This window comes from Bubalus kerabau, chromosome 13 (assembly GCF_029407905.1).
Source record: "Bubalus kerabau isolate K-KA32 ecotype Philippines breed swamp buffalo chromosome 13, PCC_UOA_SB_1v2, whole genome shotgun sequence".
Taxonomy (NCBI): Eukaryota; Metazoa; Chordata; class Mammalia; order Artiodactyla; family Bovidae; genus Bubalus; species Bubalus kerabau.
In genome coordinates this window covers 13,324,102-13,337,839 of record NC_073636.1, presented here as the reverse complement: position 1 = coordinate 13,337,839, position 13,738 = coordinate 13,324,102, and the positions used below count along the sequence as shown (strand labels likewise).

Here is a 13,738-nt window from a genome sequence, read left to right as displayed (position 1 = left end):
GATACCCATAAACAGTGCACCCCACTGCTGTTTTAGGCATTTCAAGTATATAAACAATTCACATTATATTTATCATTGGTAACAAGCTTTCCTCAGTTTTTTGTAACTGAGATCCAATCAACAGGTCACCTCATGTAAGTCTGACTGCACAATGCATCAGTTTGACACACTCGTATATTCCAATCTGATTACTGCCGTGGCTTCAGCTAATACCTTTAACACGTCATGTCATGTAATTATCATTTCTTTTTTTCTGAAAAGGAGAGTTAAGATCTAGTGTCTCCCTTACCTTCAAGGCTTGTGAATGGTACCCATGAAAATGGTTTAGCATTAGCAGTGAAGCCAATGGATGTAAACAGACTGCTGATCAGTTTATGGGGCAATACCTGAGGTCTCAGAAATACCTACCAGAATAAATCTGCTTATTTTCCAATTTAGAGAAATGGCACTTTCATGAAAATAACTAATAAAGATAATCCTTCCAAATGCCTGTTCCTCCAATTCAATTGAATTATTCTAGTTCAATTAATTACTCCTTTAATATGGCACATATTGAGAAAGATATATATATATATATATATATATATTTCTCATTCAAATTTTCTGAATAGCAAAAGAAAAAACACTACAGTGGGTACTCAGTGTTGATGAGACAAAATATGTACTAATTTTTTGCCTCCAGGAGAGCAGACTGGAGTTCAGTTCAGGTGCTCAGTTGTGTCCAACTCTTTGTGACCCCATGGACTGCAGCACTCTAGGCCTCCCTGTCCATCACCAACTCCCAGAGTTTACTCAAACTCATGTCCATTGAGTCAGTGATGCCATCCAACCATCTCATCCTCTGTCGTCCCCTTCTCGGCCCACCTTCAATCTTTTCCAGCATCAGGGTCTTTTCAAATCAGTCAGTTCTTCGCATCAGGTGGCCAAAGTATTGGAGTTTCAGCTTCAGCATCAGTCCTTCCAATGAATATTCAGGACTGATTTCCTTTAGGATGGATTGGTTGGATCACCTTGCAGTCCAAAGGACTCTCAAGAGTCTTCTCCAACACTACAGTTTAAAAGCATCAATTATTTGCCACTCAGCTTTCTTTATAATCCAACTCTCACATCCATGCATGACTACTGGAAGAACCATAGCTTTGAGTAGATAGACCTTTGTCGGCAAAGTAATGCCTCTGCTTTTTAATATGCTGTCTAGGTTGGTCATAACCTTTCTTCCAAGGAGCAAGCATCTTTTAATTTCATGGCTGCAGTCACCACCTGCAGTGATTTTACAGCCCAAGAAAATAAAGTCTCTCACTTTTTCCACTGTTTCCCTATCTATTTGCCATGAAGTGATGGGACCAGATGCTATGATCTTAGTTTTCTGCATGCTGAGTTTTAAGCCAACTTTTTCACTCTCCTCTTTCACTTTCATCAAGAGGCTCTTTAGTTCTTCTTCACTTTCTGCCATGGGTGGTGTCATCTGCGTATGTGAGGTTATTGATATTTCTCCCGGCAACCTTGATTCCAGCTGGTGCTTCACCCAGCCCAGCGTTTCTCATGATGTACTCTGCATATAAGTTAAATAAGCAGGGTGACAATATACAGCCTTGATGTATTCCTTTCCCTATTTGAAATCAGTCTGTTGTTTCAAGTCCAGTTCTAACTGTTGCTTCCTGACCTGCATACAGACTGGTGTTACACAGGCTCTAAGGGGACCTGCCTTTCCCAACTCTTTTGAAATCCACAAGAAAACTGATGAGAATTTGAAAGCTATTGTTGATTCCAGCTGCTCCATTACTTTTGAGGTAACTGGAGGCAGAGTTTTAAGAACAACTCTTTTATTATGGCTTTAGTTTTGAACATTATCAAAAAATAGCTAACGGTATCACATGATATAACTTCTCCTCAGTTGTAACAGAAACTGTCATCCCTCAACCTAATCTGATCATTGTAAAAATAATTTTGGGTTCCCACTGGTCTTCACCGTCAACCTTTGTTGTTTCCTACTTTCAGACATTGCCTTCTCTGTTCTTCCCACCCCGGAACTCTACCAGGGGGAGTTTAAAGATCCTCACCAGTCAGCAATTGTGCACAAACACTGTGAGGCCAGCCATCAGAATCAAAGTCCAAATAGGAGGTTACTCACTGCTCGAAGTTCACAGGTTCCCTCACAATGGCTCACTTACTCGCCCTTAGAAGCCAAGAGCCATTTTAAAATGGCAACAAAATGATGCCATAGGTAAAATCTACTGTAAGTGCCTCCGTGAATTTTACATCAGTTTTTCAACAGGGAAGTTGTTCGATGTTTTGGAGAAAACTCACTTTGATAAAGCTGCTGCTGCTGCTGCTAAGTCGCTTCAGTCGTGTCCGACTCTGTGGGACCCTATAGATGGCAGCCCAGCAGGCTCCCCCGTCCCTGGGATTCTAACTTGCTTTTCTTCTTCATATTGAAACCTCTGATCAATCTCAGCAATTCTGTGCATCTTTTGGACACACATGAAACAGATTCCCATGGTGTACTGTAAACTAAGCCTCCTCACCAAAAAGAGACCCCTGAGCTTTCGCTGTGTATTAGTGTGGTTGCCGTACCAGCGCTGTTGCATCAGTGGTTATAAGACATCACAGTTTTGCATTCTTACTTTTCTTTTAAAAGTCCCAGAAATACTAGGCCCAAGAGCGGTAGGCTGCCCGCAGCAGCCCCTCCCGCCCTGGGGTAGTCTCCTCACAGCCTGGGTGGGCTCTGACTTGGACGGCTGCTAACGGGCTCTTGTAAAACAGCTACACGTGACGTCCACCTAGGTCACAAGAGACACTGCAGCGCCTGTCTTGCTCTCTTTCGGATCAAGAGCTCTGGGGAAGCCCGAGGCTAAGTCATGACGATGCTGAATCTGCCTTAGGAAGAGGCCCATGTGACCGGCCAGTGGGGCCTCCTGCCCACAGCACCCTGTGAGCCCACAGGCCATTCTCCAGCCCTGGGGAGGCCTTCCAGTGACCGAGGCCCAGGGCAGTGGCTTGATGGAGACTGGAGTCAAAACCACCCCAAATTCCTGACCCACGGGAAACTGGGAAGTAATACATGTTTATGGCTTTAGCTGTTAAGTTTTGGGGTCATTAGTTATGTGGAAATAGAAAATTAATATACCAAGTATTTAATTAGTATTTAATTCATCTCAATTAGGAACAAAAATAAGTACCTAGAATTTAGGAGAAATTATATTTGAGAGCATCAGGACTTAAAACAACGAACTGTAACACAGTCATTTCCATATTTCACATGTGATCAAAAGGAACAAATACTCAAAGACAATTATGAGAATTGGTGTTATGTTGATTCTTCAAATCAGTCATTATCCTTCTTCTTCTTGATCCTTACAGCTCAACTCTGAGTGCTCATATAATTAGCACATAACTGCAAATGCAGTTAATTCCTCAAGCTCATGGCTTGCCTCTTGAATATTTACATCATCTTATCTTGTCATAGCCCAAGTACATACCAAGTGGCAAACATTTTATCTTTTAATTCAGGCATGACCTATTTGAAAAATGAAACAGATTGCATGAAGTAATTAGAGGAAAATATAGCCACTGTAGAGTGTTCCTTTCCAAAGGAGATCCCCAAGTGATTAGACTTCTATTGTCAGATGTTCAAAATCTGTAAAATGGCCTAGAAGGACAAGAGTGCTTCGATAAATAAAAATGTATACTTCTTCACAGTATTTTCAGAAAGATAGACAAGAAGATAATTTAAAAAAGAAACAAAAATGGTAAGGTGTAGGGCCATGAGGATAAAAGCGGAGGGATAGGATGGAAAGCAAGACTTCTCTGAATACATCTTATTATACAGTCTCAACTTTGGAGGCAAGGATATGTCTTACACATCCAGAAATTTTAAGTTATAAAACTGCCTACAAGTAAAAAATAAACAGAAAAGAATGAACCTCAATGTATATCTTGTTGGTGACACAACCAGCCACACACACACACACACATACACACTGACTTCAGGTGACTTCAGGAGGACAGCACTTGAGACTCTCCTCAAATTCAGCTCCACCCAAGTCTTTTCTGATCCTTCTGGGCTGGAAGTAATCAACTTGAACATCTGGATCAGTTGAGATGTATCTCTTACAGACTTTCACACTTTCTACCTTCTGTGATGATTGTTTATATCTATGTTCCTGAGAGAAGACACAACATCTGATCCAAATTTGCTGCTTGCACAAGTGTATTTCTGACAGTTTTACTATGTATATAATCAAAATTAGTATTTTTCAAATGCAAAATAATTTTTAAAACATGTAAGACCATGAAGGTGTTTTCCAGGACAAGGCCAGGGTTCTTTTGGAAGAAAACAAATTCCCCGGAGTCAGAACTTGTAAAAGATTTTGTGATGTTAGAAAAGCTTCTGCTTCTCTCCAGCAAAGAAAGGGTGCCTTCAATAAGAAAAAGCCAAACCAAATGAAACTGAACAGTCGGGACTGATGAAACCTCACTTTTAATACTTTCTGGGCCAGGAGTCTACAGAGGAGGATGAGGTGCTTATACATGAAAGTATGCAAGTTAACTATAAAAGATGAGCAAGCACCCATTCATTCGTTCATTCATTCATTGTAGGGTTAAATAACATCCCGGTTATATGAAAACATTAAAAGCAGGAAGATGATATTCAGTGAACTAGAAAAATGAATAAGATTGTGATTAAGGTCTGTGTCTCACTGTAGTGTTATAATATTCAGTTATGACTGAGGTTGTGCTTGGAAAACCCAACGATACTACTTTAAAATATATTAAACTTTGACAACAGCTGTTGTGTCTTTATCCAAAATAATCATGCTTTACATGAACTTTTACCTTCCTCTGTAAACAGCATGAAAAAAACATACATTTATAGCTTGTGCTACATATGGAGATGCTGCTGTTGCTCTTTTAGTCACCAAGTCATGTCTCTTTTGTGACTCCATGGACTGCAGCCACCAGGCTCCTCTGTCCATGGGACTATCTCGGTAAGAATACTGTGTGGGTTGCCATTTCCTCCTCCAGGGATCATCCTAACCCAGGGATCAAACCTACATCTCTTGCTTGGCAGGCAGATTCTTTAGCCTGAGCCAGCAGGGAAGCCCAGAGAAATAAATACACACACACACACACACACACACATATATATATATACTTCCACCTTTGTGGGCTAAAGAAGCAGAAATGATTAAGATTCTAAGCACATGTTTGAAATGCCTCTCTGGTCCTCCCACTTGGGCTTTTTAGCAGGTAACTGGGCAGACTAGGCCGCATCTTAAGGAGAAATCTGAGCTGGAAGGAAAGATTTGGCAATCATCATCGCCTAACTTTGAAAAGAACAAAAAAGAAAATTTAGGGAGAAATAACACAGTGGTGGATCAAGGGCAAGAAGAGAAAGTGATCAAAGAAAAACAGAAGCAATGATGGAGAAAGAGAGCATCCTGTCATGGAAAACAAGGACTAGAGGTTTTCAAAAAGGGCGTGGGGGGAAGAAGGTATTGGAAGAACAGGAAGGATGAAGTCTCAGGGCTGCGGCATTTGTCTCAGGATGCATTTAATCATCTTAATGAGAAGCTTCAGGAAAGTTTCCAGAGCAGAAACCAGGATGTGGTGAGTTGAGGAATAAAATTGGGGGGTGGGGGAGGGAGGGGAGGAATTCGAAGAAAGTCCATATAAGGAATACGTTTTGAAAAGTGAAAATGAGAAGAGGCATCTACATGACTTTTCCCTCACCTGGAGGGGAGGCTAGTGGGCGTGTGTGTGTGTGAGGGTCAGGATGGCAGAACCCAAGGGAAGACTGGAGAAGGGAAGAGAAGAAGATACAGAGGGGAGGAGGTAACAAAGGAGGCCGGGGGCGGGGGGAGCGGGGGGGGGGGGGGGGGGGGGGGAAGGGCTCCGGAACCCGGAAGAGTGAATCCAAACAGGGGTGATGCAGCCAGTCAGTCCCTGCAGGGACAAGTCCCTGAACCCAACCCGTGTGGGTTCTCCGACACAGAGGTCAGGCTGGGACGCGAGTGTTCATCTCACAAGGAGGCCAGGGCGGGGACAGAGAGGAAGAAACATCGCACTGTGCCCCTAAAGTCCCTACGGAAATATTTTAATATTGAAGTGAAAGTCTCAGTTGCTCAGTCGTGTCCAACTCTTTGCAACTCCACGACTGTAGCCGGCCAGGATCCTCTGTCCATGGGATTCTCCAGGCAAGAATTGTGGAGTGGGTTGCCATTCCCTTGTCCAGGGGGATTTTCCCAACCCAGGGATCAAACCCAGATCAAAACTCTTCTGCATAGCAGGCAGATTTTTTACCATCTGAGCCAGCCCTATAAAACGACAGGAAGGACAGGATGCGAAGGATTTAAATTTTCTGTGTTGTCATCAGTAATAATAAGAATGTTCTCATTAGGAGGGATACATTCTCTTTAAACACTAGAAGTGCAAGTAGTTTGATCTTTAGGGGAAATTATAGGTAAGACAGTATCCAAAAGGTTACCATGATATAGCTAAATTACCTCTGCCTGTCACAGGTTAAAGAACATTTAAATTCTGGAAGCTCACATCAGCTTTTTCTAGATAACAAATCTTAAGTACCTTCCTATATTCACTCAATTAGTGATCCCGGGCCTTGATAACACGGCAGGGAGGAACTTTCCAACTATCATTCAAATCATATCTAAAAAGGTGGTCATAAATATTTTAAAACCTAAGTGAACTAAATAAGACCTAGACCCATTAAGGATAAGATCTTTTACAACAAATTAAATAAAACAATTTATTGAAGTCTGGACGCAAGATAAGCTAGATTTACTAGCTGACCTTTTATTCATTTAAAGAACAAAATTAGCTCTAATTGCATTAGAATGGAATCCAGTAAATTTTCCCCCGTCTTCTAATGTGGCATCCGTGTAAGGACTGCTGTAATTGTTTGCAAGTAAGATGGAAATGCTTTGATTATAATCTTTCCACTTGTTTTACTGGGTAGTAAAAACATTTCCCAAAACCTGAAGCCAGTTTTTCTGACAGCATACTATTTTTTTTTCCTCTTGGATACACTGTATCTTTGGCGATAGTCGACAAACTACCATGTGTCAGGGGAAGAAATCAAACTTGGGGATTTCATCTAAAGGTTAGCTGGGTAAAAAAAGAGAGAGTGCTCTAAGAAGGTCAAGATCCTCCCAGTCTGGAAAATATCAGAAAAGGGCTGAAGACCCCAGCAAGAAAAATGTTAATGACCTGCTTCCTCTTGGAATTATAACTGAGATATATGGGTTTGGGTCTGTTGAATTTATCAATATAAGTACAAAAAGTAGCAAGAATAATGGCTACCACCCACAATTTGTGTTCTCATTGTTCAGCGGCTAAGAAATTTCATTTGTCATGGTACCATATTTCACTAGCATTAAACATAAGTTATTTGCCATAGATTTTAAATACAGTCATTCTTAAGTTTTTTGTTCTTATTTATTAATTTTTTGGGGGGTCACTGTTCTTGTTAGATAGCTTCTCATACAGGCAAAATACCTATGAAATGTTTCTGTGTCAGCGGCAAGTTAACCAAGGCAAAACAAAGAAAACTATCAACACTTTTCAGTCTTTTTTTTTTTAAAATCAAAGCAGACAGTTTTACTGCAAGGGAAACAAATTAAAAATAGAAGAACAAAAGGCCTTCCAAGTCTGACGGGACGATGGTCTGAAATGTTCTTGAACTTTATTTCTAAAGAATCATCTTTTTTTTTTTAAACAACAAGCTCCCTTGCTCTGCCTCTTCAGCATGCTTTTATTAAAACATGAACTTGACTGCCTTTCTCTACATAAAAGTAAAGCATATCAATCGTTTCTGCCTGCCCCTCCCCCTTATCCCAGTGGGAGCGCCCTTCTCTGCTTCTGGAACCTACCAGCCCTCTCCAACAGGGCTCCACCCCCCCCCCCCACTGGGGCTGGCTGGCTCCAGGATGGGACCCAACAAGGGGTGCTGTCAAGTTGGGGGGGTTCAGCCTATGAGAACAGAAACAACCACGCCGGCCAAGAGCAACTGGGACCATCTCTGCCTCCACACAGAAGCCAGAGAGAGAAAAAGAAAGTGAGCAGAGTCTTAATGACACTTTTTGAACCTTGGTTAAAGTCACCTTGCCTAAAGTCAAATAAATCACTTTAACCATGGTTTGAGCTAGTTTGATTAGGGTTTCTGTTACTGCGCCCAGAGTCCTGACTAATAGAACGCATGAGAAGTGTTTCAGCTGGAGAAGGGAGGACTCTTTATGAAGCACCTGCACTGCGTGTGCTCCGAGGCTACATCCATGGACTAGGGGTTGGTCTAAGAAACAGTCAAAGAAAAAAACACCTTTTATCTGCTGTAAAAGCTGCTATGGAAGACGGCTATTTTGCCATTAGGTTCCTATGGAAATAAAACTTCAAATTTAGCATCTTGAAAAATGTTCTCTCCTGAGAAACTAAGGGGTACCTTCTTTTTAAAAAAATATATCTCACTCTGCCCTTATTGCTAGGAAGTTGTGATCATATCTGATGTACAAATTTTCTTTTTCCTTACCTTGTTCTTGGTTTCCTTGTATTTTCCAGTATCTTTATTTTATGTTCTCTAAGTCACTCTTAAATTTATTTAAACTAGAAAAAAGCTACATACGAATAAACAACATTTTAAGTGTAGGAAAATATGCAGAAAGTGAAATAAAAATAATTTGCTATTATTTTTCTAAAGAACTTGCCACTAAAATACCACTATACATATTTTACCTATTAAATGTCTTTCAGTTAAATCTGGTTACATAAGAACATAAAATGCTTACCTTCTTTAAAAATATTTTAAATGGTTACTTTTGTAATTGTGCATAGTTATCCTCTATTTCTGGTTGTACTGTCAAAAAGAGTTAATCAGAAAAGTTTGGATCACAGAAAAGACAGCAAATATCTATACTTGCTTTACATTTTTAAAGGTTAACCATTTATTTTTCAGGATTAATGAGCAAAAAGTTTTAGCTTCCATTTTTATGGTATATATAGATAATTTAGAAATTACATCTATTAAGCAGCCTCGGTTCAAGAGAAAGGGGACATATGTATCTTTGGCTGATTCAGGTTGATGTATGGCAGAAACCAACACAATATTGTAAAGCAATTATCCTTTAATTAAAAATAAATAAATTTTTTAAAAAGAAGCCTCCTCCCAGGCATAAACTAAACTCTATAAACTGCAACAAAAAACTGAATTACTTACAGGAAAAGGAAAGCATCCAATGTTCAGCACCTCTGCTAAGAGAGGTCTGATTAATGAAAGAATTTCCTGAATTGTAAGAAATCTGATAATACTCATGGCTATGGTGACAAAGTATTTGCAGAAGGAAAACTCTAGTTGCCAGCAGTAAAGTGGTCAATGAAAAGTACTTTGGCAAAGTGTGCGCATTTGGGGAAAAGGATTAAACTTGTAACAGAGAGTATCTATTGTGTCCTCTCAGCCAAAAGAAAATTTAGAATTATTAATGGTAATGATATTGTTTTCATGAAAGTGACACAAAACAATTCTGGGTCACTTGACCAAATACAATATCGGGTATTACCTGGAACAATGACTGAGCATGGCCAGATATGTGTATGCTAAGTCACTCAGTCGTGTCCGACGCCTTGCGACCCTTTGGACTGTAGCCCACCAGGCTCCTCTGTCCTTGGGATTCTCTAGGCAAGAGTACTAGAGTGGGTTGCCATTTCCTCCTGCAAGGGATCTTCCTGACCCAGGGATTGAACCTGTGTCCCTTATGTCTTCTGCATTGGTTCTTTACCACTAGCACCACTTGGGAAGCCGGCTGGATGTGTGGAGGGGCCCAACTCATTACCCGTCCCTGGTGAGCTCTCTGAGCCAGGGCAGCAGTGCCCTGAGAGCAGGACCAGCTCCAAAATTCTCCAGTATAGCAGCCCCACCAACCAGACCAAACGATACTGTGGCAGGACAGCCACTCGGCCCCGCGCCCCCAAAAGAGCCACAGGACAGACAGAGAAAAGGACAGACCCACCTCCCCAGCGCCAGCAAGAGGAGAGCCTAAAGAGACATGGAGAAACGTGAGGAGGGGAAGACCGTAACCCCCAACCACCACTGTTATCCTCAAATCTACATACAAGGGCCTTTCCTCTTAATACTCTACCAATACTTCAAGTTGCCTTTTTAAATGAGATGCTCCTTTAATAGAATTTTAAGCTTTATAAATATAACCACACAGTTAATGCTCCGCATGTCTCTTCTGACAATCCTGTCTCAGCAGTCCCACCCCTCAGATGCTCCCTGGCTTACACCACTGTCTTCTGTTTATATCCTTCACAGAAATGACAAAATGCACAGACACTAAAAGTTAGCCCAATTTTCCTAGGCTTACTCAAAATAAACTGACTCATAAATGACAAGCCTGGGACAATAAGTAACATGGTGACTGAGCTGCCACTCGGCCAGCCCATAGCGCCTCTGATCACAAGGGACACTCACCGTCCCTTCGGGCACATAAGTCCAGGGGGACCTCAAAAGCATCCATATTGACCTGACCAATATGACATTAGGCGCTGGTCCCAGGCCAGCTAAACCTACCTGCTCTCTCGGCATCACGGCAAAGCTTGGCCATCAGGCCAGACCCAGTTATTCACTGATTTATTTGAATGCATTCTTTCTTCCCATTCACACCACCCCTGCAAGCTACAGATGCTGAGTCTGTAACTTCAGGATCAGTATTTTGGTTTCCTCTTCAATATAGACTAAGGGGAACTCTGGGTCCTCATTCCTGGGATACCTGTTAAAGACATCTGAGGTGCTTGGAGTCACCTTGAACTTTAATACAATCAGGAGGTGGCACTGGATCCCCACAGACCCTTCAAACCACACTCGGCAGGAGTGTTCAATCAAGGGGGACAAGGGCCCTCTGTCTGGCTTCCAGGAACAATAACAGAGAAGACAGGAAACAGTCCAACCTCAAAGCACTTTCCTGGATCACGGGTCAGAGGCATCATTTCTTTATATAAGATTTAGAAACTAAATATTGTCCTAGAGATCTTCCAACAAGAGGGTATAATTTGAACCCTGTAAAGTGTTTTCTTTTTCCTATGGTTTCAAAAGACTCTACTCCCTGCCTGTTCTTCAGAAATAAACTCCTCCCCCTAGACTATTCAAACCCCCCTTTGAGTCCTAGTCTACTCATTAATTCCACTTCAAAAGAGCATCATTACAGCCCCAGGTGAATACAAACTACATAAAGGCATGTTTATATGAATCTACTGTCTCTTTTCCATCATTACTGCCAAGGAATAAGCCATGATCCCTATACTACAATAATAAAAGATTACTTTTAATTTCATATAATTTTCAAGTGTCATAAAGTGTTATCCTTCTTTTAATTTCTTTCAGCCGAGCCATAAAAACACACAGTGGGATGGACTGACCCATGGCTGTAGGTTGTTGATCACGGATTTAGATTTAAAAAAACAAAAAACAAACAAAAAGACCCTGCTTTACTGATTATGTTGTATTTTATATAAAATCCTATTGCTCATAGCAATGGGGCTTGCATAACTCAATGAAGCTATGAGCCTTGCCGTGTAGGGCCATACAAAACAGGTCACAGTGGAGAGTTCTGACAAAACGTGGTCCTCTGGAGGAGGGAATGGCAAACCGCTCCAGGATGCTTGCCTCGAGGGTCCCGTGGACAGCATAAAAAGGCAAAAAATATGACACCGGAAGATGAACCCCCAGGTGGGAAGGCGTTCAATATGCTATGGGGAAGAGTGGAGGGCAATTACTAACAGCTCCAGAAAGAATGAAGAGGCTGGGCCAAAGCAGAAGCAACGCCCAGTTGTGGATGTGCCTGGTGGTGAAAGTAAAGTCTGATGCCTTAAAGAACAATATTGCAGAGGAACCTGGAATGTTAGGCCCATGAATCAAGGTAAGCTGGATATGGTCAAGCAAGAGATGGCAAGAGTGAACATCCATATCTTAGGAATCTGTGAACTAAAATGGATGAGAATGGGTGAATTTAATTCAGATGACCATTATATCTACTACTGTGGGCAAGAATCCCTTAAAAGAAATGGAGTAACCCTCATAGTCCATCAAAGAGTCCAAAATACAGTATCTGGGTGCAATTTCAAAAGTGACAGAATGATCTTGGTTTGTTTCCAGGGCAAACCATTCAACATAGTAATCCAAGTCTGTGCCCCAATCTCTGATGCTGAAGAACCTCAAGTAGACCGGTTCTCTGAAGACCTACAAGATCTTCTAAGATGTCCTTTTCATCATACGGGACTGGAATGCAAAAGTAGGAAGTTAAGAGATAACTGGAATAACAGGCAAGTTTGGCATTGGAATACAAAATGAAGAAGAGCGAAGGCTAACAATTTTGCCAAGAGAACACCCTGGTCATAGCAAACAACTTCCAACAACACAAGAGACTACTTTACACGTGAACATCATCAGATGGTCAATAGTTAAAGCAGATTGATCATTCTGCATCAGTAGTCAGTTCAGTCACTCAGTTGTGTCCGACTCTTTGCAACCCCCACAGACTGCAGCACACCAGGCTTCCCTGTCCATCACCAACCCCTGGATTATTTTGCATCTTTGCAGCCAAAGATGGGGAGGCTCTATACAGTTAGCAAAAATAAGACCTGGGGCTGACTGTGGCTCAGATCATGAGCTCCTTATTGCAAAATTCAGGCTTAAATTGAAGAATGCAGGGAAAACCACTAGGCCAATTCAGGTATGACCTAAATCAAATCCCTTATGATTATATAGTGGGGGTGACAAATAGATTCAAGAGATTAGATCTGGTAAAGAGAGTGCCTGAAGAACTATGGACAGAGGTTTGTAACACCGTACAGGGGGTAGTGATCAAAACCATCCCAAGGAAAAAGAAATGCAAGAAGGCAAAGTGATTGACTGAGTAAGCCTCACAAATAGCTGAGGAAAGAAGAGAAGTGAAAAGCAAGGGAGAAAGGGAAAGAGCTCACCAACTGGATACACAGTTTCAGAGAACAGCAAGGAGAGGTAAGAGGCCTTCTTCAATGAACAATGCAAAGAAATAGAGGAAATCAATAAAATGTGAAAAATTAGAGATTTCTTCAAGAAGCAGAAGAGATTAAGAAGAGGTGGTGAGAATACACAGAAGAACTATACAAAAAATATATCTTAATGACCAGGATAACTATGATTGTGTGGTCACTCACCTAGAGCCAGACATCCTGGAGTGTGAAGTCAAGTGGGCCTTAGGAAGCATTACTACAAACAAAGTTAATGGAGGTGATGGAATTCCAGATGAGCTATTTCAAATCCTAAAAGCTGAAGTTGTTAAGGTATTGCCCTCAATATGTGAGCAAATTTGGAAAACTCAGCAGTGCTCACAAGCCTGCAAAAGGTCAGTTTTCATTCCAATCCCAAAGAAGGGCAATGCCAAAGAATGTACAAACTACCATACGACTGCACTCATTTCACATGCTAATTTCACATTTCACAAGGTAATGCTCAAAATCCTTCAAGCTATGCCTATGCTTCAGCAGTATGTGAACTGAGACCCTCCAGATGTACAAGCTGGGTTTAGAAAAGGCAGAAGAAGCAAGCGAAGCAACTGACAAAGAATTAATCTCAAAAATATATAAGCAGCTCAAGCAGCTCAATACCAGAAAAATAAACTACCCGTTAAAAAATGGGCCAAAGAACTAAACAGACATTTCTCCAAAGAAGACATACAGATGGCTATCAAAC

General features: G+C 41.3%; 1 protein-coding gene across 8 annotated transcripts in view; it reads right to left on the bottom strand.

Annotated features, from left to right (window-relative positions):
* Positions 1-13,738, bottom strand: part of TAF3 (TATA-box binding protein associated factor 3) — a 121,912-nt gene that overhangs the window by 6,922 nt on the left and 101,252 nt on the right. The gene's annotated exons all lie outside the window — the stretch shown is intronic.